At 45.7% G+C, this 16,575-nt stretch overlaps 3 non-coding genes and 1 pseudogene across 3 annotated transcripts; all 4 read left to right on the top strand.

The window, feature by feature from the left end:
* Positions 1–913: 913 nt before the first annotated feature.
* On the top strand, positions 914–1,106 carry LOC138360650 (U2 spliceosomal RNA). The gene has a single exon (XR_011226543.1). It is a non-coding gene; the product is annotated as a U2 spliceosomal RNA (small nuclear RNA).
* A 2,611-nt stretch (positions 1,107–3,717) lies between these two features.
* LOC138360651 (U2 spliceosomal RNA) lies at positions 3,718–3,910 on the top strand. Its single transcript, XR_011226544.1, has one exon. It is a non-coding gene; the product is annotated as a U2 spliceosomal RNA (small nuclear RNA).
* Positions 3,911–6,506: 2,596 nt separating this feature from the next.
* On the top strand, positions 6,507–6,699 carry LOC138360652 (U2 spliceosomal RNA). The gene has a single exon (XR_011226545.1). It is a non-coding gene; the product is annotated as a U2 spliceosomal RNA (small nuclear RNA).
* A 7,825-nt stretch (positions 6,700–14,524) lies between these two features.
* Positions 14,525–14,700, top strand: LOC123751201 (U2 spliceosomal RNA; annotated as a pseudogene).
* Positions 14,701–16,575: the final 1,875 nt, after the last annotated feature.

Here is a 16,575-nt window from a genome sequence, read left to right on the forward strand (position 1 = left end):
CATCGCATCGCATCGCATTGAACTGCATGGTATTGAATCACAAGGCATTGAATGGCATGGCATGGCATCACGTCACGTCTCTCGTCTCTCGTCTCTCGTCTCTCGTCTCTCGTCTCTAGTCTCTAGTCTCTAGTCTCTCGTCTCTCGTCTCTCGTCTCTCGTCTCTCGTCTCTCGTCTCTCGTCTCTCGTCTCTCGTCTCTCGTCTCTCGTCTCTCGTCTCTCGTCTCTCGTCTCTCGCCTCTCGTCTCTCGTCTCTCGCCTCTCGCCTCTCGCCTCTCGCCTCTCGCCTCTCGCCTCTAGCCTCTAGCCTCTCGCCTCTCGCCACCCAGCCCTGCCTCGCTTCGCCTCGTCTCCGGTTTGTGAAAACGATGTATCAAGCAAAGTGTTAGATGTGAAAAAGTCGTGATATATATACAAAAATGGAATAGTTGGCGCGTAATAGTGCTGTTCGTTTTCTGTTATGGTATCAGAGAGAGAACGTCTCCTATTTATATTTTTTGACGAGCGTTGGCGTAACAGGCCCCTTGCACTTTTAATTCGTTATTATACTTTTCAAAAGCTGTAGCTACCTTAAGACACATGACAAATGGAGGTTTATGTATTAGAGTTAAGCGCTATACTCCCTGGCCAGGAGCGAATTCGTGAAACGCCACGCGAGTCTGTTTACCACTTTGCCGCCAGTTACATATTCACTACTCATGAATGAAACCATGTAATATCATGAATTTGCATATATATATAAATTCATTGATCAGGTAAGAAATGGTTAAAGCCTTTACTGCATGGCGTTTATATGTATGCTTGAATTCGAATAGTACTCAACGATAATCACATGCCCTTTTGCAATTGAAACTCGCTACGTGGTTTCTAGCCGCAATTGTTGCCTGGTGTTGCAGAGCAACCATGCATCCTATCGCTTCTCGGCCTTTTGGCTAAGATCAAAGTGTAGTATCTGTTCTTATCAGCTTAATATCTGATACGATCCCCATGTGGGATCCTCGATATTAAACTGATTTTTGCAACATGGCGAAGTGCTAGGAGCTTGCTCCACCTTTGCCGCGGATCGGCCCGGTATTGCAGTACCTCTGGGATCGGTCCACTCCCTTCGGGGAGACCAAAAACAACCCTATCAACTAGTCAAAATCAAGTAGGAGACGATTATGTTAATTGGTTATGTACATTAATGAATCGTGTTAATTTGAATTGCAGTAATTACTTCACACCAGCCAACATCGTATGAGGAAAAAGCCTTGGAACGAGCAGCAGAAGTGAGTCAGTCGAGTCCGGGTTTGATGGGTCGAAGCTGAACAACTGCAACGAGTTAGAGGGAAGGAAGGAAGGAAGGAAGGAAGGAAGGAAGGAAGGAAGGAAGGAAGGAAGGAAGGAAGGAGAAAGAAGGAGAGTGAGGTGAGTAATATCATTTAATAACTTTAGATTAAAGATTATGTGCGAGCAAAGAAATACGATGGTTGGTCTGGAAGGAAAGAAGTTGATTTTATGAATGGGGGGGGGGGTTGCCAGTTAGTGCAATATTAATTGATTTTGTTTGTTTTCTGAGATAGGTTATATAGGGTGAAGTTTTTCTCTATTTATATAAGTGTGGAAACTGGTTTAGATAGCTTAGTGGTTTGTTATGAAAAGGCTGGTAGAGATGGGTTGAATAGTGTTAGACTTGTGTCTGCATTTAGTGGAGAACTGGATTTGGTATTTAAATGGCATCTAATATGACGTAGTCATTGTGCAAATAAACTCTAAATCAACGGGTTTACTATGATCGAGAACCTAACTATAATAGTTACCCATTGTTGGCATGCTCTTCTTTTTTTTTACAGAATTACTCACTCTCCCTTGTGAGTGAGGGAGGGAGGGAGGGAGGGAGGGAGGAGTGTGTGTGTATATCACTCGGAATTCCTTAGTCGGCTCTGACGGCGAAATTATATTCATACATACATCAAGATTAGACGTTTATCTATTGAATTTACCATTGCTGGAATGTACCAATGCGTAATAAAGACGAAATTCGACTTGAGATGGAGGGAGGTGTTGCTTTGGTGTGGTTTTACACGGCAACTCAACGATCGTTTGCCACTTCCACGCTTGCCAGCCGGCCAGCCACTAGCCTCAAAGTGAATTCCAGTGTCTTGATTAGCTTTACAATCCATCATTTACCTCAATACACACTAACAATGTGTATTTATATACTTCAATCGAGCATTCGATGCACACATTCACCTGTAATATATACGTCAATGAAACCCAGAACCCACCCAAGTTCAAGCGCACCTGCACTCTCACCCCTCTCCATTTGAATGCTAGTTTCCTATTTAGATTTCAAATGCTTCATTCACCCCTCTAAACACCACCGACGTATATTTACATTCTTTATTTAGGCAATGTATGCAGGCACACATTCATTCACGTAAAATAACGAATAAAATTGATATAGAATCTACTATAATTTGCAAAGCGACCAACCACCAAATGTCATTGTGAAAGCTAGTTTCGTAATTAGCTTTGCAATACTTCATTTACCTCCCTAAACACCAACAATGAGCGAGTATTTGTATACTCGGTAAAAGCGATGGATGGATTCCTTACACATTCACATATATTAAGCAATGAATTTGCTATAGTACCTACAGTACTCAGACTTCTCGAATTACTTACATCTTCTTATATCTTAACTTTGTTGTTCATTCAACAACAGAGTCGTTTTCCAGGGAATCGCGTTATGTTAGATGATGCATCGCCTCGCCTCGCATGGCATCGAATCGCATGTCATTGCATCGCATCGCATCGCATCGCATTGAACTGCATGGTATTGAATCACAAGGCATTGAATGGCATGGCATGGCATCACGTCACGTCTCTCGTCTCTCGTCTCTCGTCTCTCGTCTCTCGTCTCTAGTCTCTAGTCTCTAGTCTCTAGTCTCTCGTCTCTCGTCTCTCGTCTCTCGTCTCTCGTCTCTCGTCTCTCGTCTCTCGTCTCTCGTCTCTCGTCTCTCGTCTCTCGTCTCTCGTCTCTCGCCTCTCGCCTCTCGCCTCTCGTCTCTCGTCTCTCGCCTCTCGCCTCTCGCCTCTCGCCTCTCGCCTCTCGCCTCTAGCCTCTAGCCTCTCGCCTCTCGCCACCCAGCCCTGCCTCGCTTCGCCTCGTCTCCGGTTTGTGAAAACGATGTATCAAGCAAAGTGTTAGATGTGAAAAAGTCGTGATATATATACAAAAATGGAATAGTTGGCGCGTAATAGTGCTGTTCGTTTTCTGTTATGGTATCAGAGAGAGAACGTCTCCTATTTATATTTTTTGACGAGCGTTGGCGTAACAGGCCCCTTGCACTTTTAATTCGTTATTATACTTTTCAAAAGCTGTAGCTACCTTAAGACACATGACAAATGGAGGTTTATGTATTAGAGTTAAGCGCTATACTCCCTGGCCAGGAGCGAATTCGTGAAACGCCACGCGAGTCTGTTTACCACTTTGCCGCCAGTTACATATTCACTACTCATGAATGAAACCATGTAATATCATGAATTTGCATATATATATAAATTCATTGATCAGGTAAGAAATGGTTAAAGCCTTTACTGCATGGCGTTTATATGTATGCTTGAATTCGAATAGTACTCAACGATAATCACATGCCCTTTTGCAATTGAAACTCGCTACGTGGTTTCTAGCCGCAATTGTTGCCTGGTGTTGCAGAGCAACCATGCATCCTATCGCTTCTCGGCCTTTTGGCTAAGATCAAAGTGTAGTATCTGTTCTTATCAGCTTAATATCTGATACGATCCCCATGTGGGATCCTCGATATTAAACTGATTTTTGCAACATGGCGAAGTGCTAGGAGCTTGCTCCACCTTTGCCGCGGATCGGCCCGGTATTGCAGTACCTCTGGGATCGGTCCACTCCCTTCGGGGAGACCAAAAACAACCCTATCAACTAGTCAAAATCAAGTAGGAGACGATTATGTTAATTGGTTATGTACATTAATGAATCGTGTTAATTTGAATTGCAGTAATTACTTCACACCAGCCAACATCGTATGAGGAAAAAGCCTTGGAACGAGCAGCAGAAGTGAGTCAGTCGAGTCCGGGTTTGATGGGTCGAAGCTGAACAACTGCAACGAGTTAGAGGGAAGGAAGGAAGGAAGGAAGGAAGGAAGGAAGGAAGGAAGGAAGGAAGGAAGGAAGGAAGGAGAAAGAAGGAGAGTGAGGTGAGTAATATCATTTAATAACTTTAGATTAAAGATTATGTGCGAGCAAAGAAATACGATGGTTGGTCTGGAAGGAAAGAAGTTGATTTTATGAATGGGGGGGGGGGTTGCCAGTTAGTGCAATATTAATTGATTTTGTTTGTTTTCTGAGATAGGTTATATAGGGTGAAGTTTTTCTCTATTTATATAAGTGTGGAAACTGGTTTAGATAGCTTAGTGGTTTGTTATGAAAAGGCTGGTAGAGATGGGTTGAATAGTGTTAGACTTGTGTCTGCATTTAGTGGAGAACTGGATTTGGTATTTAAATGGCATCTAATATGACGTAGTCATTGTGCAAATAAACTCTAAATCAACGGGTTTACTATGATCGAGAACCTAACTATAATAGTTACCCATTGTTGGCATGCTCTTCTTTTTTTTACAGAATTACTCACTCTCCCTTGTGAGTGAGGGAGGGAGGGAGGGAGGGAGGGAGGAGTGTGTGTGTATATCACTCGGAATTCCTTAGTCGGCTCTGACGGCGAAATTATATTCATACATACATCAAGATTAGACGTTTATCTATTGAATTTACCATTGCTGGAATGTACCAATGCGTAATAAAGACGAAATTCGACTTGAGATGGAGGGAGGTGTTGCTTTGGTGTGGTTTTACACGGCAACTCAACGATCGTTTGCCACTTCCACGCTTGCCAGCCGGCCAGCCACTAGCCTCAAAGTGAATTCCAGTGTCTTGATTAGCTTTACAATCCATCATTTACCTCAATACACACTAACAATGTGTATTTATATACTTCAATCGAGCATTCGATGCACACATTCACCTGTAATATATACGTCAATGAAACCCAGAACCCACCCAAGTTCAAGCGCACCTGCACTCTCACCCCTCTCCATTTGAATGCTAGTTTCCTATTTAGATTTCAAATGCTTCATTCACCCCTCTAAACACCACCGACGTATATTTACATTCTTTATTTAGGCAATGTATGCAGGCACACATTCATTCACGTAAAATAACGAATAAAATTGATATAGAATCTACTATAATTTGCAAAGCGACCAACCACCAAATGTCATTGTGAAAGCTAGTTTCGTAATTAGCTTTGCAATACTTCATTTACCTCCCTAAACACCAACAATGAGCGAGTATTTGTATACTCGGTAAAAGCGATGGATGGATTCCTTACACATTCACATATATTAAGCAATGAATTTGCTATAGTACCTACAGTACTCAGACTTCTCGAATTACTTACATCTTCTTATATCTTAACTTTGTTGTTCATTCAACAACAGAGTCGTTTTCCAGGGAATCGCGTTATGTTAGATGATGCATCGCCTCGCCTCGCATGGCATCGAATCGCATGTCATTGCATCGCATCGCATCGCATCGCATTGAACTGCATGGTATTGAATCACAAGGCATTGAATGGCATGGCATGGCATCACGTCACGTCTCTCGTCTCTCGTCTCTCGTCTCTCGTCTCTCGTCTCTAGTCTCTAGTCTCTAGTCTCTCGTCTCTCGTCTCTCGTCTCTCGTCTCTCGTCTCTCGTCTCTCGTCTCTCGTCTCTCGTCTCTCGTCTCTCGTCTCTCGTCTCTCGTCTCTCGTCTCTCGCCTCTCGTCTCTCGTCTCTCGCCTCTCGCCTCTCGCCTCTCGCCTCTCGCCTCTCGCCTCTAGCCTCTAGCCTCTCGCCTCTCGCCACCCAGCCCTGCCTCGCTTCGCCTCGTCTCCGGTTTGTGAAAACGATGTATCAAGCAAAGTGTTAGATGTGAAAAAGTCGTGATATATATACAAAAATGGAATAGTTGGCGCGTAATAGTGCTGTTCGTTTTCTGTTATGGTATCAGAGAGAGAACGTCTCCTATTTATATTTTTTGACGAGCGTTGGCGTAACAGGCCCCTTGCACTTTTAATTCGTTATTATACTTTTCAAAAGCTGTAGCTACCTTAAGACACATGACAAATGGAGGTTTATGTATTAGAGTTAAGCGCTATACTCCCTGGCCAGGAGCGAATTCGTGAAACGCCACGCGAGTCTGTTTACCACTTTGCCGCCAGTTACATATTCACTACTCATGAATGAAACCATGTAATATCATGAATTTGCATATATATATAAATTCATTGATCAGGTAAGAAATGGTTAAAGCCTTTACTGCATGGCGTTTATATGTATGCTTGAATTCGAATAGTACTCAACGATAATCACATGCCCTTTTGCAATTGAAACTCGCTACGTGGTTTCTAGCCGCAATTGTTGCCTGGTGTTGCAGAGCAACCATGCATCCTATCGCTTCTCGGCCTTTTGGCTAAGATCAAAGTGTAGTATCTGTTCTTATCAGCTTAATATCTGATACGATCCCCATGTGGGATCCTCGATATTAAACTGATTTTTGCAACATGGCGAAGTGCTAGGAGCTTGCTCCACCTTTGCCGCGGATCGGCCCGGTATTGCAGTACCTCTGGGATCGGTCCACTCCCTTCGGGGAGACCAAAAACAACCCTATCAACTAGTCAAAATCAAGTAGGAGACGATTATGTTAATTGGTTATGTACATTAATGAATCGTGTTAATTTGAATTGCAGTAATTACTTCACACCAGCCAACATCGTATGAGGAAAAAGCCTTGGAACGAGCAGCAGAAGTGAGTCAGTCGAGTCCGGGTTTGATGGGTCGAAGCTGAACAACTGCAACGAGTTAGAGGGAAGGAAGGAAGGAAGGAAGGAAGGAAGGAAGGAAGGAAGGAAGGAAGGAAGGAAGGAGAAAGAAGGAGAGTGAGGTGAGTAATATCATTTAATAACTTTAGATTAAAGATTATGTGCGAGCAAAGAAATACGATGGTTGGTCTGGAAGGAAAGAAGTTGATTTTATGAATGGGGGGGGGGGTTGCCAGTTAGTGCAATATTAATTGATTTTGTTTGTTTTCTGAGATAGGTTATATAGGGTGAAGTTTTTCTCTATTTATATAAGTGTGGAAACTGGTTTAGATAGCTTAGTGGTTTGTTATGAAAAGGCTGGTAGAGATGGGTTGAATAGTGTTAGACTTGTGTCTGCATTTAGTGGAGAACTGGATTTGGTATTTAAATGGCATCTAATATGACGTAGTCATTGTGCAAATAAACTCTAAATCAACGGGTTTACTATGATCGAGAACCTAACTATAATAGTTACCCATTGTTGGCATGCTCTTCTTTTTTTTTACAGAATTACTCACTCTCCCTTGTGAGTGAGGGAGGGAGGGAGGGAGGGAGGGAGGAGTGTGTGTGTATATCACTCGGAATTCCTTAGTCGGCTCTGACGGCGAAATTATATTCATACATACATCAAGATTAGACGTTTATCTATTGAATTTACCATTGCTGGAATGTACCAATGCGTAATAAAGACGAAATTCGACTTGAGATGGAGGGAGGTGTTGCTTTGGTGTGGTTTTACACGGCAACTCAACGATCGTTTGCCACTTCCACGCTTGCCAGCCGGCCAGCCACTAGCCTCAAAGTGAATTCCAGTGTCTTGATTAGCTTTACAATCCATCATTTACCTCAATACACACTAACAATGTGTATTTATATACTTCAATCGAGCATTCGATGCACACATTCACCTGTAATATATACGTCAATGAAACCCAGAACCCACCCAAGTTCAAGCGCACCTGCACTCTCACCCCTCTCCATTTGAATGCTAGTTTCCTATTTAGATTTCAAATGCTTCATTCACCCCTCTAAACACCACCGACGTATATTTACATTCTTTATTTAGGCAATGTATGCAGGCACACATTCATTCACGTAAAATAACGAATAAAATTGATATAGAATCTACTATAATTTGCAAAGCGACCAACCACCAAATGTCATTGTGAAAGCTAGTTTCGTAATTAGCTTTGCAATACTTCATTTACCTCCCTAAACACCAACAATGAGCGAGTATTTGTATACTCGGTAAAAGCGATGGATGGATTCCTTACACATTCACATATATTAAGCAATGAATTTGCTATAGTACCTACAGTACTCAGACTTCTCGAATTACTTACATCTTCTTATATCTTAACTTTGTTGTTCATTCAACAACAGAGTCGTTTTCCAGGGAATCGCGTTATGTTAGATGATGCATCGCCTCGCCTCGCATGGCATCGAATCGCATGTCATTGCATCGCATCGCATCGCATCGCATTGAACTGCATGGTATTGAATCACAAGGCATTGAATGGCATGGCATGGCATCACGTCACGTCTCTCGTCTCTCGTCTCTCGTCTCTCGTCTCTCGTCTCTAGTCTCTAGTCTCTAGTCTCTCGTCTCTCGTCTCTCGTCTCTCGTCTCTCGTCTCTCGTCTCTCGTCTCTCGTCTCTCGTCTCTCGTCTCTCGTCTCTCGTCTCTCGTCTCTCGTCTCTCGCCTCTCGTCTCTCGTCTCTCGCCTCTCGCCTCTCGCCTCTCGCCTCTCGCCTCTCGCCTCTAGCCTCTAGCCTCTCGCCTCTCGCCACCCAGCCCTGCCTCGCTTCGCCTCGTCTCCGGTTTGTGAAAACGATGTATCAAGCAAAGTGTTAGATGTGAAAAAGTCGTGATATATATACAAAAATGGAATAGTTGGCGCGTAATAGTGCTGTTCGTTTTCTGTTATGGTATCAGAGAGAGAACGTCTCCTATTTATATTTTTTGACGAGCGTTGGCGTAACAGGCCCCTTGCACTTTTAATTCGTTATTATACTTTTCAAAAGCTGTAGCTACCTTAAGACACATGACAAATGGAGGTTTATGTATTAGAGTTAAGCGCTATACTCCCTGGCCAGGAGCGAATTCGTGAAACGCCACGCGAGTCTGTTTACCACTTTGCCGCCAGTTACATATTCACTACTCATGAATGAAACCATGTAATATCATGAATTTGCATATATATATAAATTCATTGATCAGGTAAGAAATGGTTAAAGCCTTTACTGCATGGCGTTTATATGTATGCTTGAATTCGAATAGTACTCAACGATAATCACATGCCCTTTTGCAATTGAAACTCGCTACGTGGTTTCTAGCCGCAATTGTTGCCTGGTGTTGCAGAGCAACCATGCATCCTATCGCTTCTCGGCCTTTTGGCTAAGATCAAAGTGTAGTAGATTCGCTTCTCGGCCTTTTGGCTAAGATCAAAGTGTAGTAATCAAGCCTCAAGTGGTTCAAAGGTACCCTGCTACGTCGTTATTAGTGCGCTGAGTCCACTGAAAGCGATAGTCATGTAGCTACAGGAGCTTGCTTTGCCATTGATTGGCTTGCTACACCCCTTGCGGGTTGGCATCCCAGGTCTGTTGAGCACAAGAGTAGCTGGCTGAACTCTTGTCTAGTGATGCACACTTAGTGTGCATTGCTCACTTGCTTTTGCAGTGCTCACAGACCACCCCCGACCGACCTGCCCCCCCTCTCATCAGGCCATGTTCTCCTGTTGAGGGGCTCGGCGAGGCCGGCCCTGATACGTGGGACTTCCATGCTTTTTCCGAGTAAGATTGACCCCTACTGCGAGGATCCCGTTGCCACTCCTATATGCTGCCACTCCTATATCCAGCAACGGCCCTAACACACTGGACTTTATTGCTCGCTGAAATGAGCTGCCGCCCAATATAAGCAGCAAGCAGATGTCTTAGAAGAAAGAAGGAGATGCAAGCAGATGTCTTAGAAGAAAGAAGAAGATGTTGGAAGAAGAAGATGTCTTAGAAGAAAGAAAAAGATGTTGGAAGAAGACGACTTCAGCAGTGATGACGACTTCAGGATAGACGACTTCATGAACTTCAGGAACTACAAATTCAGGAAAATTACAGATGAAGCTGACGCCTTCTTTGAGGGAACACAGCGCTCCACCATCGACCTGCCTGAGCCTACACCTCGAGTCCGAGACCGTGGACTCCAGCTCCAGGACCCACCTCCAGCCCCATTCCGCTTCAGGATCCCCCCAGACGATGCTGATGGCTTCTACAATGGAACGCAGCGCTCCCTCATCGACCTGCCTGAGCCTACCCCTCCAGTTCGAGACCCTAGACTCCAGCCTCAGCTCCTGGACCCGCCTCCAACTCAATTCCGCTTCAGGAGCCTCCCAGATGATGCTGATGGCTTCTACAATGGAACACAGCGCTCCCTCATCGAATCACCAGAGCTTACACCCCGGGACCAAGTTCCTGGGCTCCAGCTCCAGGACCCGCCTCCAGTCAATGAGGAGTTCCAGCCACCGACACTGCCTGCAGATGAAGAAGAAGAGTCCCAGCCACCGACACTGCCTGCAGATGAAGAAGAAGAGTTCCAGCCGCCGCCCCGAGTTGAGGAAGAGCTTCAGCCACTTAGGCTGTCTCCAGTTGGTGAAGAAACTGATGTAGAGATACAGTCATCGTTTCTGCCTGATGAAGAGAACCAGCCGCCAACACCACCCAGGGCAGAAGATGGAAGTGTAGAAGAGCTTCAGTCCTTGGGCCCGCCTCCTCCCCAGCAAGACCCCCAACCAGCTACCCTCAGCCAGCAAATTGGAGAACTTATCAACCAGGGAAGGAACGACCAACTCGCCCCTGTAGCAGATGAAGAAGATGCAGATGGACAGACCCTTGTGCGACAACCCCAACGAGATGGAGAAGTGCTCATCACTTGGTTCCCCCTGCCCCCTTACTTCAGCTGCCCTGAGACGTTTTGCCATAAGAAGTATACTGGATGTGTATGGACAAGCAAGCAGCAGTCACTCACCCGCCACCTTCGAGAAATCCATACCCTACCAATAACCTCGACTATTCAGAAGTGTGCAGGTTGCTCTGAAACCTTAGGACTCCGCCCAACCAGACACAAATGCCAAGCATTACGACGATTCTTTGAAGGCAGACCCCAAGCAGAAGAAGAAGTTAGACACCATTTCCAGTGTCCCACATGTACTTCAAGCTTCACCACCAAAACAGGGCTCAACAACCATCGCAGAACCCACCGACAACAAGATGCAGTGGCCCGCCGACGACCCAGACCTAACTCCCCACCCAACCCACAGCCTGCCCAGTCCTCACCTTCCTCCTCCTCCTCCTCTCCTCGATCCTCACCCAACCCCCAGTCTGCCCAGTCCTCACCTGCCCCCTCTCCTCATCCACCGCCCAGCCCACAGTCTGCCTACTCCACACCAGTCTCCTCTCCAGCCCATCCTGCACCTGACAACCCTCTAACCCAACACCACCTGCCTCAGCAACAAATCCCCCCCCATCCTTCCCCCCTACCCCCTCTCCCCCCTCTTAGCCCTCTTCCAGAGCCTGATGATGACGCCCCGCTGTCTCCAGCCTCCAACACTGACAACCAAGACCAGTCACAACCCCAAGATGATGATGATGGTGGAGACGACGCCGGCGATGAAGAACAAGACCAACCCCAACAACAAGAGGAGAATGTTCCAGATGAAGCTGAGGAACATTGGTTATTAGAAGAATTCTCTGCGCCCCTGCACAATCTCCTCCACCACCCAGACTGGGACGCCTTCACCGAGCTTCTGCAGCAGATAACAACAACAATGCAGGAGCACTTCAAGATCCAAACTGATGGTAGTTCGACGACTTCAACCCCAATCGACGTCAACGACTGTGCTGCCATACAACGACTCTACAGAAGAAATCGGAGGAGGGCAATCAGATTGATCACGACAGGTGAAAGTGCCCGCTGCGCCATTCCCAAGGAACGAGTCGAAGAGCACTTTACCCGCACACTTAGTGCACAAGACCCCCTCCAAAACTTTGACATCATCACTGCCATTCCTGAACCACCTGAAGACCGCACAGAAATGGACACAGGAGAGTTTCGAGAACGTGAAGTAGCAACAAGACTCTCCAGAACAGAAAACACCGCTCCAGGAGACGACAGACTTACATACAGCCACTGGAAGCGAGCAGACCCAGAATGCCGTGTCATCACAGCAATCTTCAACATCTGCTTGAGTCAACAGAGGATCCCAGAGGCCTGGAAGTCTTCCCGGACAGTGCTCATCCCCAAGCCAGGCGACCCAGACGACATCACGAACTGGAGACCCATTGCACTCTGCCGCACCATATACAAGCTGTATACTGGCTGCCTCTCATCAAGACTACGAAACTGGATCGTGGAGAACAAAGTGCTGTGCCCTGCCCAGAAAGGATTCATGCCGACTGACGGAGTTTTAGAACATAACTTCGTCCTACAACACTACCTGGATGCAGCAAGAACAGGGCATGGCAATAAGGACATATACATCGCTTCCTTAGACATCACCAACGCCTTCGGCTCAGTCCCAACTGAGCTCATCTCTGCAGCACTCCAGAGGATGGGAGCTGGAGATGACTTCTTAGCAGTCGTCAACAGCATCACCAACGGAAACACCACAAGGATTATGACAACCGGCGGCGAAACAGCAGAGATCCCAGCCAACTGTGGAGTCAGACAAGGATGCCCAATTAGTGGACTCCTCTTCAACATCGCAATAGAAGCTATCCTGAGGACCGCAATCAACACAGGACTCGAAGCTGACCCTGACCTGAAACACCCCTGCCTAGCATATGCTGACGACATCACCTTGCTAGCCGGGACAGAAGAGAGGTTGCAAGCTCTACTGAACACAGTTGGAAGAGCCTGCCAAGCTGCAAACCTCACACTTAACCCGAACAAGTGCTACTCCATGCACTTGTCAGGACAGACACCAGTGGGTCTGAGAGAAACCCAGTTCCAGATTGCCGGAAGAAACATACAGTATCGACTTGGGGGAGAACACTCCAAGTTCTTGGGACGCCCTGTCGGCTTCCAGCTGATGTCTGGAGACTCCTCAATCGACGAGTACATTGAACTTGGGAAGAAAGTCCTCATGAGCAAGTTGGCCCCATGGCAGAGACTCGACGCACTGAAGACATTTGTTTTCTCCTCGACAGTCTTTGCCATGAGGACTTGGCAGTTTAAGAAGACCACTTGGACCAAACTGGACGACGCATTGAAACCCCACATCAAGAAGACCCTCTACCTACCAAGCCGCGCAGCCAACGGATACCTGTATGGCAGCACACGAGCAGGATCCTGTGGGATCCCTCTAGCAGCAGAAGACTCCGACCTATTCCTAATCGACACTGCATTCAAACTCCTAAACTCGCCAGATGTTGATACAAGGGATATCGCACGAGAAGACTGCCGCCTCGTAGTTGCAAAAAGAAGACAAGAAGAAGAAGAAGAAGTAACTCCTGAACATGTCTGCTCCTATCTCTCCAAGGCCGAACTACCTGGAAGATCCAGCACTATCCAAACCATCTGGTCTCGGGCAAGAGATGCCTCTGGAAGAATGGAAACGACATGGACAGCTGATGGAGAAAACATCTCCATAACCTGTGGTGACAAGACCTTGAAGGCTGCTGCAAGAAGAATTGTAGCCAGAACCATCAGAAACCATCACAGACAACTTCGCGACGCCCGCCTACACACCCTGCGAGACCAAGGAAAGGCGATGTGTGTAGTGTCTCAAGAAAAAGCCTCCTCCCACTTCATGAGAGAGGGGGAGTACACAACGTTTGCTGACTGGCGCTTCATTCACCGAGCAAGGTTGAACTTGCTTCCCCTGAATGGAGCCACCCGACGACCAAACACCAACAAGAACTGCCGACGATGCGCCTGGCAAAATGAAACTTTGCCACATGTCATGTGTCACTGCATGACATACTCGGACGCCTACAGAAGACGCCACAACGCCTTGGTGGACAGGATCAAGACAGCCGCCTTGGGACGCCACTGGAAAGTGACAGCAGAAAACCAGCGAGTTCCAAGAGCAGACAGTGTTCTGAAGCCCGACCTCGTCATTGAGAAGGACAACGAACTGCTGATCATAGATGTCACCTGCCCCTTCGAGAACACGGAAGCCGCCTTCACGGAAGCTCGGACCGAAAAGGAGATGAAGTACGCCGACCTCGCCGCCGAGATGAGGGCCCTGCCGCGGTACAACAGAGTGACCGTCCACGCCTTCATCGTAGGACCCCTAGGATCGTACGACCCCCACAACGAGCGTCTGATGAAGAGATTGGCTTCGAAGAAGTACCTCGCGACCTTCAGGAAGCTGTGTGTGAGCGACGCCATCAGATGGTCGAGGATGCGGTACATCGAGCACATCACTGGAGCACGACAGTATGAATGATTTGTATAATATGTATATTAGCTTGTATGTAAAATTTTGTATTGTATAAATGTTAGGCTCAAAAATAATTCACACTATGTAACTTGTCTAAAAGCTCCTTTGTAAACCTTAGCTTTTGCTGTAAAATGTTAAGCTAGGCTACATGAAAGCATTGTAAAAAGACACTCTGTACCATTTTTTGAAAATAAAATCTGTTCTTATCAGCTTAATATCTGATACGATCCCCATGTGGGATCCTCGATATTAAACTGATTTTTGCAACATGGCGAAGTGCTAGGAGCTTGCTCCACCTTTGCCGCGGATCGGCCCGGTATTGCAGTACCTCTGGGATCGGTCCACTCCCTTCGGGGAGACCAAAAACAACCCTATCAACTAGTCAAAATCAAGTAGGAGACGATTATGTTAATTGGTTATGTACATTAATGAATCGTGTTAATTTGAATTGCAGTAATTACTTCACACCAGCCAACATCGTATGAGGAAAAAGCCTTGGAACGAGCAGCAGAAGTGAGTCAGTCGAGTCCGGGTTTGATGGGTCGAAGCTGAACAACTGCAACGAGTTAGAGGGAAGGAAGGAAGGAAGGAAGGAAGGAAGGAAGGAAGGAAGGAAGGAAGGAAGGAAGGAAGGAGAAAGAAGGAGAGTGAGGTGAGTAATATCATTTAATAACTTTAGATTAAAGATTATGTGCGAGCAAAGAAATACGATGGTTGGTCTGGAAGGAAAGAAGTTGATTTTATGAATGGGGGGGGGGGTTGCCAGTTAGTGCAATATTAATTGATTTTGTTTGTTTTCTGAGATAGGTTATATAGGGTGAAGTTTTTCTCTATTTATATAAGTGTGGAAACTGGTTTAGATAGCTTAGTGGTTTGTTATGAAAAGGCTGGTAGAGATGGGTTGAATAGTGTTAGACTTGTGTCTGCATTTAGTGGAGAACTGGATTTGGTATTTAAATGGCATCTAATATGACGTAGTCATTGTGCAAATAAACTCTAAATCAACGGGTTTACTATGATCGAGAACCTAACTATAATAGTTACCCATTGTTGGCATGCTCTTCTTTTTTTTTACAGAATTACTCACTCTCCCTTGTGAGTGAGGGAGGGAGGGAGGGAGGGAGGGAGGAGTGTGTGTGTATATCACTCGGAATTCCTTAGTCGGCTCTGACGGCGAAATTATATTCATACATACATCAAGATTAGACGTTTATCTATTGAATTTACCATTGCTGGAATGTACCAATGCGTAATAAAGACGAAATTCGACTTGAGATGGAGGGAGGTGTTGCTTTGGTGTGGTTTTACACGGCAACTCAACGATCGTTTGCCACTTCCACGCTTGCCAGCCGGCCAGCCACTAGCCTCAAAGTGAATTCCAGTGTCTTGATTAGCTTTACAATCCATCATTTACCTCAATACACACTAACAATGTGTATTTATATACTTCAATCGAGCATTCGATGCACACATTCACCTGTAATATATACGTCAATGAAACCCAGAACCCACCCAAGTTCAAGCGCACCTGCACTCTCACCCCTCTCCATTTGAATGCTAGTTTCCTATTTAGATTTCAAATGCTTCATTCACCCCTCTAAACACCACCGACGTATATTTACATTCTTTATTTAGGCAATGTATGCAGGCACACATTCATTCACGTAAAATAACGAATAAAATTGATATAGAATCTACTATAATTTGCAAAGCGACCAACCACCAAATGTCATTGTGAAAGCTAGTTTCGTAATTAGCTTTGCAATACTTCATTTACCTCCCTAAACACCAACAATGAGCGAGTATTTGTATACTCGGTAAAAGCGATGGATGGATTCCTTACACATTCACATATATTAAGCAATGAATTTGCTATAGTACCTACAGTACTCAGACTTCTCGAATTACTTACATCTTCTTATATCTTAACTTTGTTGTTCATTCAACAACAGAGTCGTTTTCCAGGGAATCGCGTTATGTTAGATGATGCATCGCCTCGCCTCGCATGGCATCGAATCGCATGTCATTGCATCGCATCGCATCGCATCGCATTGAACTGCATGGTATTGAATCACAAGGCATTGAATGGCATGGCATGGCATCACGTCACGTCTCTCGTCTCTCGTCTCTCGTCTCTCGTCTCTCGTCTCTAGTCTCTAGTCTCTAGTCTCTCGTCTCTCGTCTCTCGTCTCTCGTCTCTCGTCTCTCGTCTCTCGTCTCTCGTC

Source organism: Procambarus clarkii, unplaced genomic scaffold (genome assembly GCF_040958095.1).
Source record: "Procambarus clarkii isolate CNS0578487 unplaced genomic scaffold, FALCON_Pclarkii_2.0 HiC_scaffold_116, whole genome shotgun sequence".
NCBI classification, from domain to species: domain Eukaryota; kingdom Metazoa; phylum Arthropoda; class Malacostraca; order Decapoda; family Cambaridae; genus Procambarus; species Procambarus clarkii.